Source organism: Triturus cristatus, chromosome 6, assembly GCF_964204655.1.
Source record: "Triturus cristatus chromosome 6, aTriCri1.1, whole genome shotgun sequence".
NCBI lineage: Eukaryota > Metazoa > Chordata > Amphibia > Caudata > Salamandridae > Triturus > Triturus cristatus.
Genome location: NC_140589.1, coordinates 1,941,397,313 through 1,941,413,984, shown reverse-complemented (window position 1 = coordinate 1,941,413,984; position 16,672 = coordinate 1,941,397,313).

Genomic DNA, 16,672 nt, shown 5'->3' with positions numbered 1-16,672 from the left:
GCTGTGCTGCGACTAAACTACATTTCCCAGATTCCGCCCGCGACCAAAGACAGGAAGTTTAAAAGAGGATTCCTTCCGGCTGCACTGTGAACCATACCTGCATTGGCGTTACAAACACGGACGACGGGTTCTTTGTTAAAACTTTCTTCGAACTACCTCGGAAGGTAAGAGAATAATTGCACGAAGCACTCACGAGCTTTTGTGAGCCACTATAACGCAACCGCTATACTCCGCTTTTAATTCATCTATTGCAGACGACAATTGAAGCTTTTCCGATACTTGAATCATCATTTGTAATAGCCGGCATTCAGTCCGAAGGCACGCCAGCAGAAAGATACACGACATCAACAGGCTGACAAGTAAGACGTGATTTTGGGTCTAACACCGCCATTACACATACCAGCGCTTTATGCGACATTCTAAATTAATTCAAACCTCCCCTCTTCTGTCTTTCTGAAGGTTTTTGTTGAAAAGGTCTATTCTCCACACTCGCTAGTCTCCCTTCGGGTGGCATTGGCTGCAAGGTAAGATTCTGGCACAAGGTTTGCGTTGAGGAAAGTATAGTGCATAAGGGTTCATTGGTCTAATTTAGCTTTTCTGTATTCTCTTTATAGTGAGCATCTGGTCCTGATGAGAATCCCCACAACTTGAGGGATTCGAAACGCGTAGACCTCTTCGCTGTGGGCTAACCGCACAAATTTCAACCTAATTATTCTCAAACTACTATTATTAGGCTATAAACAAGCTTTCGGTGGCCCCCCCTTTTTCTTTGTAAAGTCGTAAAATTGTCATTGATTATTTGTCTTAAATGTCTCACAGTATGATTGAGTAGTATGAATGTATGGTATGATTGACACTTGTATGCCAGTAGTAGTGTCGTGTATATTTGTGTAGGAAATGTATATATTAATATTGTAGTGTTTTTTGCTATTTTTTGTGTAAATAGAACCGTGCTTAAAAATGAGTTAATGAAGCACTGATTTTCTAAAATTGTTGATTAAAATCAAACGGAAAAAGTGGTTTTCAGTGGTACTGTTTTGTTCAGTCCATTATTTGAATTATTGTGTTGATACTTTGTGCAGCATTGGCAACTCTTTTGTTTTGGTAACAAATCAAGACAAGCAGCAGTGGGAAGCCGCCAAATACACTGTAAAAAATAAAATGTACAAAGGCAGGAACTACTCCAAAAATCGTCTGGAAAGAGGCCAGAGCCCACAAGTTAAAAAAAGTATGCTAGGCCTGTCGTATCAGACACATTAAATATTTGATGTATCAGTTCCCCAAAATGAGATTAGTGTTTAACAACAATTGTATTTCACTGGACGTTCTTGCCACCTGCAATGTGAAGGTCTCACGGGCTGACGTGAGAGCTACTTCATGTTGCAACAATAGCGCTTTGAGTCTGCTCATTTTATCGAAGTCTGTTTTCAGGGTTGGAATGGAAAGCCACAGCAAACTATCTACACTCTTATACGGAATGCGAAACAGTACGTTGTTGCAACAAGTAGCTGGGAAACAGTCACCACATACGGGATTCCAGCCCGCAGACTGCAGCAGTTCTGATTATTAAGGACAAGGTACCAGCCTTTGGAAAGCAATGTGAGAGTGGGTATAAAAGCAGGAACAGGAGTTCCTTTAAAAAAACAAGCCAGATTAGGGGCAGAAACATTACAAACGCCATGCAATTTTACTTGTTGACATACAAGAGAATGTCCGGCAGTGGAGTCACACTCTTCCCCTATTAGAAAAACCTCTCTTTCTGCTCGTTGACAGCGATATGTAAATGATTAAAGACCATAACTCATGTATGTAACTACTCCCAAGGAGCTGAAATCTACCTACGGGGACGTGCTTCATGCACGCTGTGAACTGAAATGTACAGATGGGTAATAAAATTACCTCATGTATTAACCATACTGCAGAATACGTTTCTGCCACCGTGAACGGAAGTTGTTCAAGTTTTTCTATAGGTAACAGTGTATGTAGCGTCTTTCATGGCCATCAATTGTTTTATAAGTGTTAAATTAAGGTAGGAACAGTGTACTTGCATTCAAATAACTTTCCCACTTTTCAGTGTTTGCAATGTCCACCCAAATTGCATAACTGATCAAAGTTGTGTTCTCCATAATATAATGTAGACACTTCAAAAACATGTATGTACAATATCAAAAACTGAAAATACAACATTGTCTAAAATATAAATACGAGATGACAATGTGTTAATACTGTTATCGACCATGGCAAGGACTTTGTCTAAATTGTCTTGATCTATTTGTTTTAGAACGTACAGCAGCTTCTAGTTGTGACAATTTCCAAAACTCATTATAAGCAGCATAAACAAAACTATTAGTACGGCGGGATTTTGGACCCAAAAATAAATCAGAAAGATCTATTTCTCTGGACAAAAGAGAAAGTTGTTGTTTTACAGAAATACTGTGGAATGTTCTAACCATTGTTGAAATAATGTTCCCACAGAATAAGTGATGACCACCGTTCCCTTTAAGGTGAGCGTGCGCGCACCTCTCTTGACGTCAGCGCGCACTGCTGTTTGTGGAGTGCGCACACATCCAGGACATTGCACGAGAGAGTCGCACCGCTGCTTTAAAGAAGCGAGCGGCGCGAAAAGCTGGCACTTTCTGAATGCGGTGTGCCAGAGGAGGAGTCAGGACGGAGTGCAGGTAAGGCTGCCTTGGGGGCTTGCATGCTTGTGGGTTTGTGGGCATGTGGCTGTTGGCAAAGCATGGGGCAGATGGTGGGCTTTGTTTAAGTATTCATGTTAATCACAGGCCCCTTCACGAGCTGTGATTAACATGAATACTTTAACAAAAGCCCACAATCTTCCCAGCACCGCACATTACTAACAAAAGAGTAGAGCCAGTTTAAAAACACAGCGTGTACTTTCTGAAAGTACACGCTGTGATTTTAAACTGGCTCTACTCTTTTGTTAGTAAAGTGCGGCTGCGAAAGCAATTGTGGGCTTTTGTTTAAGTATTGATGTTAATCACAGCTCATGAAGGGGCTCTGATTAACATCAATACTTAAACAAAAGACCACAATTGTCCCCGCACCGCGCTTTGCTAACAAAAGAGCAGAGCCAGTTTAAAAACAAAGCGTGTACACGCTGTGTTTTTAAACTGGCTCTACTCTTTTGTTAGTAGTGCGCGGCTGTGGTTTGCTGAGTTGGGCAGTTGCAAGAATTGACCTGGACACAGTGCTTTAAATGGGCCGGTACTCACCGGCACTGAGTACCGGCACTTTTCTTCCCTTCTGTACTGGAACTTTTCATTAGAGAAGGAGAGTACCGGTACTCACAGGATTTTAGCAGCACGCAGTTGTTAGCTATTCCCAGACTGTCAGTGAATCACAGAGCACCTGATTGGCTGGAGGGCATGTGATCAGGCAGCAGAGCTTGCGCTGCAACCAACAGAGAGCAGTATCTTCACTTGAATGAATGAACAAAATCTTGCACACAACCACCCATTCTCATTGCCCGATTATGTTAAGGTTAGTCTTGTTGTGCAGGCTGATGTATGCACAATCGGTCTGCCCGTCCTACTGGTCCTAGTCTGTTATGGTGCGCTTTGGAGTGGGCCGATTGTGTGCCCGGCCACCGGGCACATTTTAGCAGACACAGGTGTTCTGGCTGGAGCTCTGAGCAACGCTAATCTGCATTGAGCTTTATTTTGCCTGTCACGATGTACAGAGGGGAAAGAGGTGGGCCTGCACTTCTCCACAAATGCTTGGATTAGAGAGCGAAAAGGGAAGAGAGTTAGGGAGATAGAGTGATGCAGAAAGAGGACAGAGCAGGGGCAGTGCGTCCATTTGGGCGCTGGGGCGTTGCCCTGCCTGCCACTAATGCCACATGCCCCCATGGCCACAGGGCCCATTCATCATTCGTTCTCGCACTTCCACTTAATCTTATCTGATTCTGTTATGTTGAAATAACTTGAGTCGCACGGCACGCCACGTGGATGTTCCGGGCCGGCACCTGACCGGGCCACGCCCACTTGGTGGTGACTGACACAGACAACAAGCAGTTGTTTTTACTGTGAGCGCAGCAATAGTGCGCATGTTCGATTTTGGGCATGGTCATTTTTACGACCAGCCCGAACATGCGCACTACTAGTCGCTGCTTTCCCCTTAGGAGAGCGAGGGACCGGGGGTTGCTTGCTTCATGCAGCAGCCCCCGGGTCTCCTAATGGGCGAGGGGCATCTGTGCTCTAGTCAATCCTGGCGCTGCTAAAGCAGCGTCTGGATTAGCTGAGAGAGTGAGAGACACCGCGCAGTGACTGCTAGTCTGAGGGCTGGCTGTTTATTGTGTGCCGCGCGTGGATGGCACAGCACTGCCGCACTTGAAGCGGTATGGCCAATCACAGGTAGCAGGAGGAGAGAGTCTTCCTTTTCCTGCAGGTCAGAACACGCAGGATTGGATCGGATTCTGGCTCCACCATAACAGCGGCCTGGAGCAGAGGTGGCGTAGTAGTGGTACCCTGTGGCGCAGTAAGTAACTTTTAATTTTTTGTTTTATTCCCCCCACCTGCGCCAACCCCCCCCCTCCCCTCCCTTCCACGAGCATGCTGGCCGCAGCTGATCCTGGTGTGCCATGCTGAGGTAAGTCTGTCATATATTATTGAATCGAGAGGCAGTTCTTGCATGGTATGGGGTAGTGAATACGGCCTTGGCTGATTTGCATTTGTGTGACCTTCAATAGGTGCTGTGCGGTGCCTGGGTGGCAGATGCGTGTGCACGTGCTGGCGGGCCCTGGAAGGCTCCCATTGCGAGGGGTTTCTTGCAGTTAGTGTTTGTTCCTGTAGCACTGAGCATTTCTGTCTAATTAGCATCCCTGCCAGATATGGTGTCTGACTGCAGCCTGCTTTACTGCTTGTCTCTGACATGGAGTCATCGTATTGAAACTTACGACCTGGTGTACTTTACTGTGGCCTGCACGCTTGACAAGTGACATCGCAGGGCTGTTGGGCGCGTGTGGAGCTTTTTCAGGGTGTGCAGCGCAAATGTTCTGGGGTTTGGCAGTGTTTTGGGGTTTACAGCCGCGATCCCCCGTGCGGTGAGGACACGCTCACCTCAACACTTTCTCTAGACGTGCACTCTTGGTGCCTCACGCTGCCCCTGTGGGGGCAGTCAATCCTTAGTGCAAGTCTACGCTGTACGTGTGTACACTCCAGTGTACACAACACACAGTGGAGACCGACCTTGCACAGTGATAAGGGGTGGAGGGCAGGCACCCCCTACAGAAGGAAGCCAGGAAGAAGGAAGCGTGTGCCCTTGACAGAAGATATTGGGTAAACTGTGAGGGCAAGTACTTGTATTTATATAGCGCTTACTACCTTAAAGGATGCACTGAAATTGCTCAGATCCTTGTTCTCTGCATTTCCTATGTAGCTGAGCGCTTTCAATTGTGTGCCCGTTGCAAAATTCTGGACCTCCTATGTTTGTGTGCTGCCAGAAATTTTTTATTTTCCCGTTGCATAATTGTGGTCCTTATGTCTTTATGTGCTGTCAGACGTTTTTTATTTTCAAAATGTAATAATGCTATTTTCCACAAATGCCAATCGAATTCAACTCCGGAATATTCAGCTCTCCCATCCCAGTGTCTAATTTAAAATTTTATTTTTGTGACAAGTGTTTCATGTTTAAACTTTAACCGCACAACGCTTTTGTCATGCGCTTTCATTCAAACAATCCTCCGGTAAAAATGACAAGTTTTCGTTTTGGACGCGTTGGTGAGCGGGATAGAGATTACCATGACAGGCATCAGGGAGGGGTCTGTCTCTGCAGCCATGACACTGCTGTGCCAACCCAGTCAGAGCCCAGCGCTCAACGCCCAGCTCCACTCACAAGACAATTAGCTGCAAATTACATGTTTGTGTTCGTCTTCTCGTTTCTTTATGAGCTGCTGCTATCACACTGTTCTAGTGTTTCACTGGTTGCGCTTCACTGTGTTGTCTGTCTGGTACCCACGAGTTAGCTATTTTATAATGTTGTTGTTTATCTGTATTTGGTTTCTGTGCATACTTTGAGGCTTGAGCCATGCCATGTGTTTATGAGGGGCTTTGATTGAGCACGCAGGCGCTAAGCTAAAGCCAAACAAAGTGCCTGTCAGTGGGCTGGCCTCTCTGGAGAGCACACAGAACAATATTTGAGTATTCCATTCGCAACTGAAACTCTGTGGAAATGTGTGTGAAGGGGGTACACTGATGTCAAAATATTTGCAAGGCAAAAGTAAGAGAAATTAAAGTGCTTATATTTGAGGGAGTGCAGTGCATGTTTGGGGCAATGAAGTGACAAATGCGAGGAAGGGCATTTGGGGAAGAGTGAAAAGAGGATGCTGAAGAGGAAAGAGAGGGGTTGAAGATGTGCAGATGGACAAGATATGCAGAGAAAAAGGGGATACATACCTAACATAAAGCACACATAACTGAAGGCCAAAACTCCTTTCAAAGGGCTCAATGCTATTTAATTCACAGAGTAACTATTTCAGAATTTCAGAATGTAAACATTTTCAATGTTAATTATTTATAAGACATCATTGTTACTCATTTATCTTAAACAGCTAACACCCAGTGATAAAGCCAATCATACTGACAGGCTTTAGGCGTATGTCAGTTGCTGTGCCATTTATCTGGATAAAATTACATCTCAGAGAGAAACCAAAATACCGGTCAGATGGCACACTATGGGAATCACAGACATGTATTTGACATGTTCCTTTATAGGGAGCCCCCACTTTTTTCATCTCACTTAAAGACCTGTCTGCACATATTTCTATATGACTGGTTACAGCCAGCAGCTGTGGGGCTTACGAAGTCTGGTTAGAGCATATTTTTCCAAAGGTAATGCTGCATGCAGTGCAAGACACCGGGCAAGCATACATTTTAAAGGGCTAAAGTTGTCATGCAGAACAATTTACATATTACAGTATCTGTTGAACAAATTAATGCAAGAAATACGGGGCAGTTTTTAATGTGTTTAATATTTCAATACTATACGTTCCCGCTACTTAATAACCCTTGCTTTATCGCTGCATTCATTTGCTTTCAAATGCACCATTTGCCAATCTTTTTTAAATTTCTTTCTCAGGAGAGGGACTCTCCCTAGACCCCAGATTTGTCTATTGAACTTGTTCACATCGCTAACTAGTGTTTTCTATTGGAAAGGGTAGAGCCAAAGCATTCTTGCTTAGTACCCTAGCCCTCTTCAGAAGTCAGACTTGCTTGGCAACCCAGAAATTCTCTGAAATAATGTATGAGTTTTCTTTTATGAATGCCTAGAAGAACTGAATTTTTAGTCCATTTATCATAGAAATAGTGCTGAAAATCGCACCAAAAAGATGCCAATTTTTGTTTTTCTTCACGGGGGAGAACCCCCTCGAACCCCCCTTATTGCCGTCGGCCTCGCTCGCTGCGCTCGCTCGCATATTCCACCAGCCGCCACTGGAACAGAGTGATTGGTAAAGACAGGGAAAAGAGATGAAAAGCTCTAGAAAGACAATAGAATGAAGTAAGGCAATTGAGTGAAGTAGGAGAGAAACATAGGAGAGAAAGAGACTGGGCAAGGAAGAGTAAGACAGACAAGGCAGAGGAGAGAAAGGAGACGTGTGGATAGACGAATACAAGGAAGGAAAAAACATGTGCAAGACATGAGGGACAGAAAGTAGAAACTAGCTTGGGAAAGGTTTAGGCATGTGAGATAGACAAAAGTCAAGGGGTGAGAATAAATGGGTGGGCATGGAAAATAGGTGTTTCATGGGTAGGAGGAGGAGAGACATCAGAAAGAAAGAAAGGGGAAAATGCTTGTGGACACCATGTAGCAACGCATCACCAAGGGAATCTCGAAAGGCTCTTTTTGTTTTTTGCTCGGTTATCTGGCAACTCTAACATAACCTTTAAGTGGTTTAGTGTTTGAATAAGAGTCCTGCAAGAATTCCGTAGGGGTGTGAGCAATCTGTTCTAATGTATACACCTCATACGCTTTGCAGCTCCCATTTAAATGCTGATCTATAAACAAATATAAAGGATTTAGATGTAATTATAAAATCAACTTCAAATGGAAAACATACTTTTTTTTAGAGAGTTTTATTCTCATCAAAATCTGTGCCACAGCTTCAACCTTCCAAACAGCTGACCCTGTATATGATTCTTTGAAAGGCACATTGCCCTGTCCCTTCAGTATACACATGCCTACCTGTCGGGTTGTGCCTCTATCCCCAGGCTCTTGACTGTGTGCATAACTGGGCGAGAGAGTAGGGCTTCGACTTGAGGACACAGCCAAATCTGTAATCAAGGAAAGATACATCTATTGTACATCCTTCAACAGTTGAGAACCCCAGAGTCTCACAGGGCGTGTGTGCCCCACGTGGGCAAATCACTTGACCTCAGTCAGCATCTTATTGAAGATGAACTCAAAAACGTTCTCCAGCTAGCTGAAAAAGAAGTGTTCATCATTAGAGGGTGCCCTAAAAAGTGGGAAAGGAAATGGAAGGTGTGGAATAGTTATAGAGGGTCCCTATGCACATCCCCGCTGGCGGACCTGACATTAAGACGGAGAGAACTCAGAGAAGCGTTGACATTGTGAATGCAATCATATGTATATATTTTGAAAAAGTGTTCTATGGTGCTGCAGACATAAATGTGAATATATCTGTGTACTTGGCAAAATGTATAAAATGTTATTCCAAAAAAAAAAAACGTTCTCCAGCCGACCACCCCATTTGTAATGCTTCTTTCTCTCTTCTGAACTATCACGCCTTATACAAACTCGCAGTGAGGCAACTTCTCTTTTGGTCTCAAAATTTGTCCATCTCTTAACTAGAATGGGATCATGGTTTATTATTGCACATGTTTCTTTCACAAATTGTCCACAGTATCCATAATTGTGCATAATGTGACAATACAAATAGCTTTCATGGGCCATAAGCGCAGAGTCAAATTGCACACAGAAACTTAGAAAGTTACAGTTAAAATGACCCTTTGGTACAAGCAGAGACACAAAGAATGCTCTACAGATGACAGAACAATTGCTGATTTACTGTGCACAGTTGCACACCGAGAAAATCCCAAAATGTTGTCTCCCAACCATGCCCTTAGCCACACCCCTACCCCCGCCCCTTCCGTTAAGCTGGTGAGTACCTGCACTTATTTTTTTCCATTTAAAACACTGCCTGGACATGATCTCCTTAAAACAAGGTGAATATTCCTGGTTTCAATTGATCGCTCATCTTCTTCCACCAATAATTCCTGTAACTCTGCAATATGTCATTGGAATTTGTGACTGTTAGCTCTGTTTAGAAGGAAGTACCTATGATTCCACTTCTAAAGGAATATTCGGGCGGGTGTGCAACTATTGTTTTATATATTTGCTCTCTTTCACGGTCACAGTCCTTAAAAGTGTATGCAACTTATGATTTTTATTGAAATTAATAACATTATTGATGCCACTCGGATGAGTTTAAAGGCAAAATATCGCACAGACACTGCACTGTTAGTGGCCTGTGGTGATATGCGCTTTGTGCTGGATAATAGCCACAGTGCTGTGCAAGTGCGGTTGGATCTTAGCCCAGCCTTTGATAGGTCTCAAACACTAAACTATTGCAGAGACTCTGTGCTGTTAGCATTCAAAGTGGCACTTTGAAATGGTTCCATTCATTTCTTGCACCTGAAGGACAGCACTGCAGCGTGCACAACCACCATCGAGATGCACTTATACAATGGCTTGAACAGCTGTTCTGGAATTGTTTTCAGGGAGAATGCTTTATCTTTCTTTAGTAGAGGCGCCTGTTACCAGGCTTTCTTTGCTTTCTTAGCAGTGTGTTCCTTGAGGGTGAGGTTGGTGTTCAGGGAGAATCTAAGTGACCTGGCATTCAGAAACAGTTGGGGTTTACATCAGTTCAGGTTCATGTCTCTTGAGACAATGGCTTTGTCATGTTCCTTGCCACTTCAGTGCACAGCAGGAAGATCCGGTAAAAAATAAACGTAATTTTACAAATGGCCCGTCCCTGCCCCAACACTACCCAAACCCTTGCCCGGCCTGAATACTTAATGCTCGGGTGGTATGAATAACATATGCACATATTTAATTCCATAGGTCATATATCGATTATTCTGGTACTTACCAATCAAAGAACCCACTCTGAATCATTGATTTTTGCAATTATTTGACTCATTTGGATTGTGTAGGATATTTTTGGTCAATATTCAAGTCAATTAAGTTTCAGTCAGCAGCAGGAGGGCAGCCCAGTGTCTGTGCTGGTGGCATCCATTTTGTGATGCCAGGGATCTTCAGGATTCTACCGTGTTTCCACAGTGGGTACATGTCTATCCCTCTAGAAGGGTGGGATCATACCCCCACACCAGTTACTGGTGTGGGGGTATGATTCCAAAGCATTTGACACCAAACACGACATGTTTTGATGCAGCCATCCCAGAGTTTGCATTAACCGCGAGATCATGGAAACCAAGCACCCTGCCCTCAGGATTGATAGGGCCTGCCTTCGGGGTGACTGATAGGTTCATATGTGTGTGCAGGTAGAGATATAGGGAACCTATATCCCAGTGAGGAGTGCTAACACTACCTCGCCCAGGCTGCAGTAGCAGGCCTGTGGTGTCAGATTTAGTCTGCTTCCCAGGGGTGGCATAATACATGCGTCAGCCCCTGGTAGGCCTGTGAAGTACCTATGCCCTTGGTACCTAAGGTACCATATACTAGGGACTCATAAGGTACCACAGTATCCAATCACTAGTGCATCTAATATGCACTCCAAGTTGTTTAGAGAGAACAGAGAGGCTGGGGCCCTGATTAGCAGGGTCCCAGCAAGACTATAGCCAGAAACCAGTGTAAACATCAGAAAAAAAGTGGGGACAACATAAGTGCAGATCCTACTATCCTACATAGACCCATCTTTTAACTCAGAAATGACGTAAAACTATGTCTTTAATACACTAGACCCATTTTTCAACTCAGAAATGACGTAAAACTATGTATCTAATACACAAGACCTGTCTTCCAACACAGAAATGATGTAAAACTACGTCTCTGATACACAAAACCCCTCTTCCAACTCAGAAATGACATAAAACTATGTCTCTAATACACAAGACCCCTCTGTCAACTCAGAAATGAAATAAAACTACGTCTCTGATACACACGACCCCTCTTCCAACTCAGAAATTACGTAAAACTATGTCTTTGATACACAAGACCCCTCTTCTAAATCGGAAATTACGTAGAACTATGTCTTTAATACACTAGCCCCATCGGTTAACTCAGAAATGACGTAAAACTATGTCTTTGATACACAAGACACCTCTTCTAACACTGAAATGACGTAAAACTATGTCTCTGATACACAAGACCCCTCTTCTAACACAGAAATTATGTAAAACTATGTCTTAGATACACAAGATCTCTTTTCCAACTCAGAAATGATGTAAAACTATGTCTCTGATACACAAGACCCCTCTTCTAACTCAGAAATGACGTAAAACGATGTCTCTGATACACAAGATCTCTCTTCCAACTCAGAAATGACGTAAAACTATGTCTCTGATACCCAAGACCCCTCTTCCAACTCAGAAATGACGTAAAACTACGTCTCTGATACACAAGACCCCTCTTCTAACTCAGAAATGACGCAAAACTATGTCTTTAATACACAAGACCCCTCTTCTAACTCAGAAATTATGTAAAAATATGTCTTTAATACACAAGAGCCCTCTTCTAACTCAGAAATGACGTAAACTATGTCTTTACTACACAAGACCCCCTTCTAACTCAGAAATGACATAAAACTACATCTCTGATACACAGGACCTCTCTTCTAACTCAGAAATGACGCAAAACTATGTCTCTTATACACAAGACGTCTCTTCCAACTCTGAAATTACGTAAAACTACGTCTCTGATACACAAGACCCCTCTTCCAACTCAGAAATGAGGTAAAAGTATGTCTATAATACACAAGACACCTCTGCCAACTCAGAAATGACATAAAACTACGTCTCTGATAAACAAGACCCCTCTTCCAACTCGGAAATGAAGTAAAACTATGTCTTTGATACACAAGACCCCTTTTCTAACTCAGAAATGATGCAAAACGATGTCTTTAATACACAAGAGCCCTCTTCTAACTGAGAAATGACGTAAAACTATGTCTTTACTACACTAGACCCATCTTTCAACTCAAAAATGACGTAAAACTATGTCTCTAATACACAAGACCTCTCTTCCAACTCAGAAATGTAATAAAAGTACATCTGTGATACACAAGACCCCTCTTCCAACTCACAAATGACGTAAAACTATATCTTTGATACACAGGACCAGTCTTCTAACTCAGAAATGACGCAAAACTATGTCTTTGATACACAAGACCCCTCTTCTAACTCAGAAATGACGTAAAACTATGTCTTTGATAAACAAGACCCCTCTTCTAACTCAGAAATGATGTAAAACTATGTCTTTTATACACAAGATCTCTCTTTCAACTCAGAAATGACATAAAACTAAGTCTCTGATACACAAGACACCTCTTCCAACTCAGAAATGACGTAAAACTATGTCTCTGATACACAAGACCCCTCTGCCAACTCAGAAATGACATAAAACTACGTTTCTGATACACACGACCCCTTTTCCAACTCAGAAATGATGCAAAGCTATGTCTTTAATGTACAAGACCCCTCTTCAAACTCAGAAATGATGTAAATCTATGTCTTTAATACACAAGAGCCCTCTTCTAACTCAGAAATTACGTAAAACTATGTCTTTAATACACTAGACCCATCTTTTAACTCAGAAATTACGTAAAAGTATGTCTCTAATACACAAGACCACTCTTCCAACTCAGAAATGACATAAAACTACGTCTCTGATACACAATACCCCTCTTCCAACTCAGAAATGATGCAAAACTATGTCTTTAATACAAAGACCCTCTTCTAACTCAGAAATGACGTAAAACTATGTCTCTGATGCACAAGATCTCTTTTCCAACTCAGAAATGCCGTAAAACTATGTCTCTGATACACAAGACCACTCTTCCAACTCAGAAATTACGTAAAACTATGTCTCTGATACACAAGACCCCTCTTCTTACTCAGAAATGACTTAAAACTATGTCTTTGATACACAAGATCTCTCTTCCAACTCAGAAATGACGTAAAACTATGTCTCTGATACACAAGACCCCTCTTCTAACTCAGAAATGACATAAAACTACATCTCTGTTACACAAGACCCCTCTTCTAAGTCAGAAATGACGCACAACTATGTCTCTAATACACAAGACCTCTCTTCCAACTCAGAAATGATGTAAAACTATGTCTCTGATACATAAGACCCCTCTTCCAACTCAGAAATGACGTAAAACTATGTCTCTAATACACAAGACCCCTCTGTCAACTCAGAAATGACATAAAACTACGTCTCTGACACACACGACCGCTTTTCCAACTCAGAATTGACGTAAAACTATGTCTTTGATACACAAGACCCCTCTTCTAACTCAGAAATAACACAAAACTATGTCTTTAATACACAAGAGCCCTCTTCTAACTCAGAAATGACGTAAAACTATGTCTTTACTACACTAGACCGTCTTTTAACTCAGAATTGACGTAAAACTATATCTCTAATACACAAGACCTCTCTTCCAACTCAGAAATGACATAAAACTACGTCTCTGATACACAAGACCCCTTTTCCAACTCAGAAATGACGTAAAACTATGTCTTTGATACACAAGACCCCTCTTCTAACTGAGAAATGACGCAAAACTATGTCTTTGATACACAAGACCCCTCTTCTAACTCAGAAATGGCGTAAAACTATGTCTGTGATACACAAGATCTCTCTTCCAACTCAGAAATGATATAAAACTACGTCCCTGATACACAAGACCACTCTTCTAACTCAGAAATGGCGTAAAACTACATCTCCAATACACAAGACCCCTCTTCTAACTCAGAAATGACTTAAAACTCTGTCTCTGACACACAAGATCTCTCTTACAACTCAGAAATGACGTAGAACTATGTCTCTGATACACAAGACCCTCTGCCAACTCAGAAATAACATAAAACTACGTCTCTGATAGACAAGACCCCTCTTCTACCTCAGAAATGATATAATACTACATCTCTGATACACAAGACCACTTCTAACTCACAAATGACATAAAACTACGTCTCTGATACACAAGACCCCTCTTCTAACTCAGAAATGACGTAAAACGATGTCTCTAATACACAAGACCCCTCTGTCAACTTAGAAATGACATAAAACTACATCTCTGATACACAAGACCCCTCTTTCAACTCAGAAATGATGCAAAACTACGTCTCTAATACACAAGACCTCTCTTCCAACACAGAAATGATGTAAAACTACGTCTCTGATACACAAGACCCCTCTTCCAACTCAGAAATGACATAGAACGATGTCTCTTATACACAAGACCCCTTTGTCAACTCAGAAATGACATAAAACTATGTCTCTGATACCCACGACCCCTCTTCCAACTCAGAATTGACGTAAAACTATGTCTTTAATACACAAGAGACCTCTTCTAACTCAGAAATGACGTAAAACTATGTCTTTACTACACTAGACCATCTTTTAACTCAGAATTGACGTAAAACTATATCTCTAATACACAAGACCTCTCTTTCAACTCAGAAATGACATAAAACTACGTCTCTGATAAATAAGACCCCTTTTCCAACTCAGAAATGACGTTCACTATGTCTTTGATACACAAGACCCCTCTTCTAACTCAGAAAATGCGTAAAACTATGTCTGTGATACACAAGATCTCTCTTCCAACTCAGAAATGATATAAAACTACGTCCCTGATACACAAGACCACTCTTCTAACTCAGAAATGGCGTAAAACTACATCTCCAATACACAAGACCCCTCTTCTAACTCAGAAATGACTTAAAACTATGTCTCTGACACACAAGATCTCTCTTCCAACTCAGAAATGATGTAAAACTACGTCTCTGATAAACAAGACCCCTCTTCCAACTCAGAAATTACGTAAAACAATGTCTTTGATACACAAGATCCCTCTTACAACTCAGAAATGACGTAGAACCATGTCTCTGATACACAAGACCCCCTTCTAACTCAGAAATGATATAAAACTACGTCTCTCATACACAACACCTGTCTTCTAACTCAGAAATGACGCAAAATATGTGTCTGATACATAAGACCTCTCTTCCATCTCAGAAATGACTTAAAACTACATCTCTGATACACAAGACCCCTCTTCCAACCCAGAAATGACGCAAAACTATGTCTTTGATACACAAGACCCCTCTTCTAACTCAGAAATGATGTAAAACTATGTCTATGATACACAAGATCTCTTTTCCAACTCAGAAATGACATAAAACTTTGTCTCTGATACACAAGACCCCTCTTCCAACTCTGAAATGATGTAAAACTATGTATCTGATACACAAGACCCCTCTTCTAACTCAGAAATGACATAAAACGACATCTCTGATACTCAAGACCCCTCTTCTAACTCAGAAATGATGCAAAACTACGTCTCTAATACACAAGACCTGTCTTCCAACACAGAAATGATGTAAAACTACGTCTCTGATACACAAAACCCCTCTTCCAACTCAGAAATGACGTAAAACTATGTCTCTGATACACAAAACCCCTCTTCCAACTCAGAAATGACATAAAACTATGTCTCTAATCCACAAGACCCCTCTGTCAACTCAGAAATGAAATAAAAAATACGTCTCTGATACACACGACCCCTCTTCCAACTCAGAAATGACGTAAAACTATGTCTTTGATACACAAGACCCCTCGTCTAAATCGGAAATTACGTAGAACTATGTCTTTAATACACTAGCCCCATCGGTTAACTCAGAAATGACGTAAAACTATGTCTTTGATACACAAGACACCTCTTCTAACACTGAAATGACGTAAAACTATGTCTCTGATACACAAGACCCCTCTTCTAACTCAGAAATTATGTAAAACTATGTCTCAGATACACAAGATCTCTTTTCCAACTCAGAAATTATGTAAAACTATGTCTCTGATACACAAGACCCCTCTTCTAACTCAGAAATGACGTAAAACGATGTCTCTGATACACAAGATCTATCTTCCAACTCAGAAATGACGTAAAACTATGTCTCTGATACCCAAGACCCCTCTTCCAACTCAGAAATGACGTAAAACTACGTCTCTGATACACAAGACCCCTCTTCTAACTCAGAAATGACGCAAAACTATGTCTTTAATACACAAGACCCCTCTTCTAACTCAGAAATTATGTAAAAATATGTCTTTAATACACAAGAGCCCTCTTCTAACTCAGAAATGACGTAAACTATGTCTTTACTACACAAGACCCCCTTCTAACTCAGAAATTATGTAAAAATATGTCTTTAATACACAAGAGCCCTCTTCTAACTCAGAAATGACGTAAACTATGTCTTTACTACGCAAGACCCCCTTCTAACTCAGAAATGACATAAAACTACATCTCTGATACACAGGACCTCTCTTCTAACTCAGAAATGACGCAAAACTATGTCTCTTATACACAAGACGTCTCTTCCAACTCTGAAATTACGTAAAACTACGTCTCTGATACACAAGACCCCTCTTCCAACTC